Raw genomic sequence first — 8641 nt, 5'->3', positions numbered from 1 at the left:
CCTTAATTAATGATTGGACTCATAAAAACAAATCAGTGAATAAAATCCAAAAAAGAAGTGCAGACAATTTGGACAAAGATTGTGACTCTGAAATTTTTCATTGGGCAAAGTCAAAAAGAATTGCTGTATCCGTGTTTCTTCAATGTGTTGCCGCAGCCAAGGCTCTGGATGAATTTGGCCTTCTAGAGTGTTGGGTAGTCAAACAGGCAAATTTGACATCCACTGCCATCAGCTCCCTCCTAGAAGACAAGCAAATTACCAGGCAGGCCACACTCCAAAACCGTGCTGCCATAGATTTTCTCCTGCTGCTACATAGATATGAGTGCCAAGAATTTGAAGGACTTTGCTGCATGAACCTGACCTCGAAAGCTCCTAACATCCATGCTGCCCTCTGAGAAATGAACAGCTTGATCGGACAAGTGAAGCAAGAATCTGAAGACTGGTTCAACGAACTGTTCAAGGGCTGGGGATTCACGGGGTGGTGGACTTCTATAGTTAAAACTATTTTGTTATTCTTTGTTATTCTTTTCCTTGTAATAATGGCGTTTGGAATCCTTCGTCACTTAGTTCTCAAGGCCGTTAGTGGTCTCGTGCCTTCTGTCTCAGTGGTAAATCACATAGAGATGAAAACCCAGAAACAATCTAATTCTCGTACTAACTCCAAGTGGTGGGAAAGATCATAATTTGAATCCAGAATAACCTAATATCCTTCTTTCATCTTTTAAACAAAAAAACGGTCAGATGTTGTAACCCCGTACCCAGATGCCTTAAGAATGGTATGTCCCTGTAACTCTGTAACCCTGTAACCCCTGTAAAACCTATGGGATTGGCAAGAAGCCAAGATCCCCCTCCCTTTTCCTGACCTTTGAAAAACCCCGAGACCCTGTGACTCGGCCTCTTTTCCCCATGGAAGCCATCAAAGAATAAACTGAAGAAACCCTGGGATAAAGAGCCTCTATTATCTTATCCTGTTCTACATGATAGCACCCCAGGCTAGCTCTGCAGGCTACATAGGGAGCAGGGCCAGCTACAGGGTGTTGTATCAAAGGTACCTATATTTTAGCCAGCAAAGAAATAGTATAGATTACGAGTCTATGTACAGTAATTTCACGACTATAAGGCGCACCGGACTATAAGGCGCACCCCCTTGGAGTTGGTAAATTTCGCAACTTTGTAGATCATATAAGGCGCACCGGACTATAAGGCGCACTTTTTTTTTGCAGCAAGGAACCGCGTGGTGGGCAACAAAGTAACGAATTACTGGCAGGTGCTCAATTTGCAAACATTTTTCAAAGATCGGTGTAGCCTTTAAATGCAGCCCCAGGCGCCCTCCTCGTGCAGCGGGCCCCAGCGCTCCCGTCCAACTCCTGCGCCATCTGGCACAGCTCACGGCTCCCAACGCGAGGCCGCGCTGTGTCCCGGCTTCCATCTGGCTGGCGGCGGCAGCGTTTCACCCCGCTGTCCCATGACGGTGGTCACGCCGCTTCTCTCCGCTTCCCTGGGGTTGAGCCGCTTGTCGCCACTTTTCCATGGCGGTGCCAGTGGTGGCCGTGCCACCTCTGGCCGCGTCTGGCCGCTTTCCTGTGGCGGTGCCGGCGGTGGCAGCACAGCCGCCACCGCTGCCGCCGCTTTACCACGGCCACAAGGGGCTATGTTGCCACCGTCTCCACTTTCCCCCGGCTGCCTGGGCTGCGCTGCTACTTCTCCGATTCCGCCGCCAAGTGGGCTCTACTCGGGGCTGTTGCGGGCTCGCACTTCTCTTTGCCCCCGGGCCGGGGCCAGCACTGCCCGGCTTCTCCTTCCCCCCTGCCCCCGCGCCCGGAGTGGCGCTACTTGGCTCCTTGTTCTGCCCACGCCCGCTCCCGCCCCCCCTCGCCACTCGGCACTCCCGCGGCATCGCCCCCCCATTGCGGCTCGCACTTCCAGTTTGGCAAATTTAGTAACTTTGTCCATAATATAAGACGCACCGGACTATAAGGCGCACTTCCGGGTTCCGGGGAAAAATTTTGTGAAAAGGGTGCACCTTATAGTCGTGAAATTACTGTAATTTACCACCAACTGATGATGGGATGCACAAAGTCCTTTCATTCAACCCCCAGGAGAGAAACCACAAAAGTCAGTGTCCCGACTTTGGGGAGAAGACTCCACACAGTCCATGGAATGTACAGAAGATTTCTACTTTGTGAAAGTTTTGTGTAGTTTTTATAGTTTGTAAAGTGAAGTGGCTGTCAGTCAGAAATTCCAGCTTATCTTCTATGATCTTACTTTCATGGCAAGATGTTTATTGTCAGCTGGGAATGTTACCCCCCTGGTGCCAGAAATAACTCACTACCAGACAGATATCCTGACTGAATTATTTCACCAATTAGCAAATTCATGTGAGGGAGAAGGTGCCCTGACCTATCACACCAGCTGATAGGCAGAACTAATAAGCCCTCTTAGGGAAGAGTTGTCCTGCTACAAGCTGCTGCTGACATCACCAAGATACTGCATGGGACATGTGAAAGCCAGGGGAAAGCCAGAATACCGTCCCCATAGACACCTTCTCTCTCCCTGAGGCCACCATTACGCATTAGGGAGGCTCAGCCACCCTCTGAAGCCTCCGGGGAGGCACTGCACTCTCTCTACTTCACTGTTATCAAAAATTTGGTAAAATAAATAAACCTCTTTAACACCAATGTAGTATTAAGAAGCAGGCATTGAGTTGGCAGGACACTGAGGCTGGTGGACTTCTAGTTCTTCATACACAATGGGCATTGTGCAGTTCCATAGGCCAGTAGTTTTGGAGAACAACCATTGTGTTAGCTCACCAGGTGTAGGCAATTTATCATCTGGTAACATCTTCCCCCCTTTGAGGCTTCTGAAGCTTGTCTTCTTTGCAAGTCTTCATAAACCTCATTGCTTTTTTTATGAACATCATATAAATTCCTTGCATCGCATTAGCAATCATGTTTTTTATGCAGCCTAAAGTAAGTATCACAATCACAATCACAGTTATTACTATGATCACAACTATACTTTGCAAAACTTAGGCCAACCTACCAGTTAGAGAAAATTCAAATCCTTAAAATACTTTTTTAACCACTTACTTTCTAATCCTGCCCTTAAATCTCTGCTAGATGCAGCAACTGATTTTATCCTCTGTAGCAGATTTAATGTTGGCCAAATCACCAGTGCATCCACTAGAACTATTTACTAATTTCCTGCTGTGAGATAGGATTAGGAGGAAGGCAAAACAGGATCAAACTTTAAAGGGTACAAAGAAAAAAAACTTTATTACTAGAAACTGTAAGAAAAAAACTAATAAGAATCAGAATAAAACTTTCAGAACACCTCTCGTCCCCCCACAACTTCTTTTCTTTCACAGTGACAATGTACAGAAACAAATCAGTCAGTTTACCATCTCTAAAAATAGTCTTTCATTAATTTACTTGAGGGACGAGACTTCTCTTCAGTCTATGGAGATTTTCTCCACAAGAAACAGCTTTTCTCTTGGCCTCAATGTCACAGTGAATCAGCTGCCCGGGAGAATGGAAATCTGATCACTGTGTAAAAATCCCTTCCTCGACTAACAGTCTTCCCGCAAGTGTTATCGAGGACCATGTAAACTTATGGGACGTAATTTAAGGATTATAACAGTTCAAACAAAAGCTCTCTTCATCTTCAAAAACAGAGATCTTTCTTCTTCTCTTCCATGGGGGGAAGCAGGGATTTTCATCTCCTCCCTATTTAAACGTCTCATGGGATCACAGCCACTTCAACATCTGCTCACTTTAGCACAATTGCCTCTGCTCATGTCTACAATTAGAACATTTCATCCACCCCATAATCCATTTCTATGAGTTATAGAGAAACAAGAGTCTCTTCTCCATAGCTTAAAAAGGAGAAATTTCAGTCCAAGAGTGAGGCATCTCCATCAATCCCTTCCATCTAGGACGTGACTTCTTCCTTTCATCTGACCTTGGTGTTTTTATGCGGTTTCTGTGTGTATCTTCATCTCAGTCCTATTCTTTCACTCAGGAGAGAGAACAAAGTGTCTGCAAGTTCCATTCTGTGCAGTGAAAAAGTCAATATCTCGCCTGAGGCCTACAGATGATAATGTGATCCCTGCTGTTTTGCAGCTGGAGCTGTTGACGGTTGAAAGTTTTTCAGCAGCTGCACTGGGGGCCTGGGCTAGAAGAGCCAGGGCCTGGGTCAGAATGGCAGGGGCTGCTCTGGGAGGGGGACCTAGGATCTCGACAGCCAGGCTAGAACTCAGAGGTAGCACTCAAGGGCCGATGAATACCCCTCCCTCATGCCCAGTGGTTTCTGGCAAAACTCAGCAGCGGCAGCATTCCAGCCACACCACAGGCTGGTGTGGCTGTGCTGGGGGGAGGGGGAAGCAGCCAGGATCTCAGCAGCTGATGGCCTCCCATCCCCCTGCCTAGCAATCGCTGGGGCCCAGCCCTGTCGGGACAGGCCCCCTCGCTCCTTCCCGCCCTCCTCCCCCTCAGCCCAGCCCGGTCGTGTGGAGGAACCAGGCCTGGCTGCTACCTTTACTGAGGCTGTGCTACTTTATCCGATGCTCACCTCGCTCCCTAGTAACTGTAGCAGGGCAAGTCTGGGATTTAATAGCATGAACTAGGGATAAAAGATATAAAGAGGGTCTTTTCTCCCAGGGGTTTCCTTGGTTTATTTCTTCATGGCTTCCAGGGGACAAAGAGGAAGTTTCCCAAAGTCTGGTATCTTTTCAAGGGTCAGGAAAGGGAAGGGGGCTTTTGACTTCCTGCCAATAGGGTAGCAGAGGGGATAGGGTCAGTCCATAGATATTACAGGGGTCACAGGAATCAAGGGACATACCATTCTTAATACATCATGGGTAATGGGTTACAACAAGGTTGGAAGGGAAAAAGAACTTCCCGGGGTTTTTCTGTCTTTACATGTGTGTTTCACAAAGGTGCATAAACTTTCACATTGGTGTAACAATGTATCAGTATTAAAAATCAGACACCGATTTGTCCCTGTCAGGTCCAAAGGAGGCCACTGTCTTAGGTTGCAATATGTATTCTATCACCATCTATTTAAACCAGGTGGGGCACTCATCTTTATCTTTTCCACAACCCATCCTTCCTCCAGGGAGATATCTTCTGTTAACGGGAAATTGAGTCCCACTGCATGACTGATAAAATTGCATCATCCCATTGTGAGATGTTCCACCCAGGGGGAGGGGCAAAGCATTTCCTACCTAGATAAAAACTGAGATTTGGAACACCAAAGCAGCCTTTTTCCACTGCATTCCAGAGGATGACCAGACCCTTCTACATCATCACTGGACCTCTGGAGGAAAACCACACCCTTCTACAGGACCACTGTTTCAACAGAACCACATCTGTCACTCCAGGAGGACTGTAGCCACCATTTAATAGGACTGCTACCAACACCCTGACCGACGGGATGTCAGGTTGTATTCTGGCTCTGTCAGTGTTTTGGCTTTGTTTTTTGTAATACTGTATTTCTATTTTAGCTTTTCCTAGTAAAGAACTGTTATTCCTATTCTCATATCTTTGCCTGAGTGATCCTTAATTTCAAAATAATTTGGAGGGAGGGGGTTTACATTTTCCATTTCAAGAGAGGCTCCTGCCTTTCTCAGGAGACACCTGACACCTGTCTTTCAAACCAAGACAGCCACTCAGGTCCTGACAGGGAACTATTTCAGGAAGTTTATACAAACCACCACATCCTCTCTATCTGATCATCCAATTTAGCAGTCACATTTGGAATGTACACACAAAAAATATTGTTGTTTAAATTCAATCCACATACTCCATGTTCATGTAACAGCAATAAGTCTAAGACCAACCTGTTTTGTAAGGTCAATTTAGTTGTGGCTTTCAACTGTTTATTTATTTCAGTGAACCCAAATTGAGTTACATTTGCTAAAGTTTCCATTTTCAGAGTCAAATTGTGTATGCTTAGTCTATTTCTGAAGGTAGATATTTGATGAGTGAAGATGGATTCTAAAATCCATCCCACTATGGTACCTGTCATGCAGTGTTTCCAAGCTTCATCACATTTAACTTTTCCCCATAGTCAGGTTCCCAATGGTGACTCCTTCCACAAGGGACACAATACTCCCAGTGTCCATTGTACTCCTGATTCTCCTAAGGGTAAATGTGTGGTCCAGATTCCATTACTTCCCACCCATACTGTGGGTCCTAGTGATTTTACTGTGTCCTGCTGACTGTCTATATCTCTCCAAGTCTTGTTATTTGTTAGGTGAGACCAGGTGTCATTGAGAAGGGTAGAATAATTTCTACAAACACATCCTAACCTTAGAGCTTGAGCCACAGTCATGAGATGCTGTATCTCAGGATTTCTACTAGTACAAGTGTATATTTGAGTGTCATTCCACATTTCTTTTATCTTTGGATTCTTTTGCCTTGACATTATTAAATCAGAATATTTTATACTGACCGTAAGGGGTCTTCTGGGAGGCCTGGACTCCCCTCCCAGTCCAGACACCACTGAACAGGCTCAATATATTCCCATTGTCGCGTTTGAAGGCTGTTCCATATTTCCAGTATTTGACATCCCCAAGGGATATTAGTGCAGTCTGTCAGCCAATAGATATTTCCTGAGGTTATTTCCATATTTGGTTTTGAGATGCTACAATTCTCAACAGTATTATTCTTACATGTCCATGGTAAGGAATATTCTCCTTCCATCCCTGTCCAATTGGCATGGTGCTATTTCCTTCCCACATGTGTTTCCAAATATTTGTCAAATTGCTGACTAAAGCTCCCCATGAGATCCCCAGAGATTAACAACATAGTTTCTATTACTATTATAAATATGCAATTATTTATCATCTTCATCTAGATTTGATAAAAATTTTAACAGAGAAACAGAGAAAGTGATGAAGACCCTTTTTGCCCCCAAGGAAGACTTTGATAAAGAGAGCCTTTGTTTGACCTGCTATATCCTCAAAGAGTGCCCCAGAAGTTGACACTGCCTATAAATTCAGGTGTAGGAAGGCTGAAAAGATGGGATGGATTTTTACACAGTGATCAGATTTCCATTCTCCCGGGTGGCTGATTCACTGTGACATTTAAGCCACAAGAGAACTGTTTCTTGTGAAGTCTCCATAGAGTGAGCGAGAGAGACTCGTCTCCCTAAGTGAATTGGAGAAAGACTAATTTAGAGATGGTAAACTGACTGATTTGTTTCTGTACGTTGTCAGTGAGAAAGAAAAGAGGGTGGAGGGACGAGAAGTGTTCTGAAGGTTTTATTCTGATTCTTCTTATTATTTTTCCTTTTAGTTTCTATTAATAAAGGTTTTCTCTATACCCTTCAAAGTTTGAGCCTACTTTGCTCCTCCTCCTAATCCTGTCTCACAGCAAGAAATGAGTAAATAATTTTAGTGGGTGCACTGGCGATTTGACTAGCACTAAACCAACCACACCCCCTTTCAGCACTAGTTGTACTTTGTCCATGAGAATGCATCTCAAAGAGTTGTTCTCTGCCTTCATTCCTGGGAACAACAAAGATAGCATGGAGCCTTGTACCTCCCAGGGCTTGGAGCTCTGGAATTTGTTTTGTCTTTTTTCTTAGGGAAAGGCCATGGAAAAATACTGGGAAAACTAGCTACTAATACAATAGGTGACAGAGTTACAAATATATGTGAGAATACCGAGAACATATAAAAGAAAAAAGGCAAAACCCAAACAGCATCATATGTGGATTCTCAGTAAGGCTATAGGCAAGGCCTGAATGCATGTAATAGATGTCTCTTAACAAATTTTGCAAATTTGTGTTTTGAGGGTTCCATTCATATGTTCAACTTTTCCACTTGCCTGGGGTCTGTATGAGGTATGCAGATCCCAAACAATTCCCAGAATTCAACTAACCTCCCCCAATACTGTTGCCACAAAGTGTGGCCCTCTATCTTATGACAACTCCAAAAGATCCCCAAATCTTGGAATTATATGATTGAGCAAAACTTTTACCACCTCCTTTGTTGTGTTAGTACAACAGGGGTAAGCCTCAGGTCATCCACTGAAGGTGTCAACCAACACCAGTACGTACCTTTACACTTCTGTGCTGGCTTTGCGCAGCCTGGGTTTTGGTAGCAGGGGGGCCATGGAGGTGGTTTCTGTGAGAAGCTGCTAGAAGCTTCCACCAGAGCCAAGATTCCTCTGCAGATTATGGTGAAGACCACGGTGAAGCAGGTTGTCCCCCAGCAGCCCATGGGTCCATGAAGGATGCAGAGATCCACCCGTTGCCTGTTGGGCAGGTGCCCATGCCAGAGCAGGTGGATGCCTGCAGGAGGCTGTGGTCCAGTGGGAGACCTGGTGGAGAGAAAGGGCCCCTGCTTCCAGGCTGGAGCATCCTGTTCTTGGAGGACTACATCCTGTGGGAACAGAGACACGTCACAGCAGTTTTGGGAGGACTGTCTGCCTGTGGGAGGGACTCACGTTGCAGCAGGTGCAGTAGGACTGCTGTTTGTGAGAGTGGACCCATGTCAGAGAAGTTCACGGAGAACTGTCTCCTGTGGGAGGGACCCCACGGTCTCACAGGGGAAAGACTCCTCTCCCAGAGCAGTGGAAGAAAATCTCAGTGATGAGCTGATCTAAAAAAACCCCATGCCCTGTCTCCCAGCACT

Source organism: Catharus ustulatus, chromosome W (genome assembly GCF_009819885.2).
Source record: "Catharus ustulatus isolate bCatUst1 chromosome W, bCatUst1.pri.v2, whole genome shotgun sequence".
In the NCBI taxonomy this organism is placed as follows: domain Eukaryota; kingdom Metazoa; phylum Chordata; class Aves; order Passeriformes; family Turdidae; genus Catharus; species Catharus ustulatus.
This window is presented reverse-complemented; position numbering follows the sequence as displayed.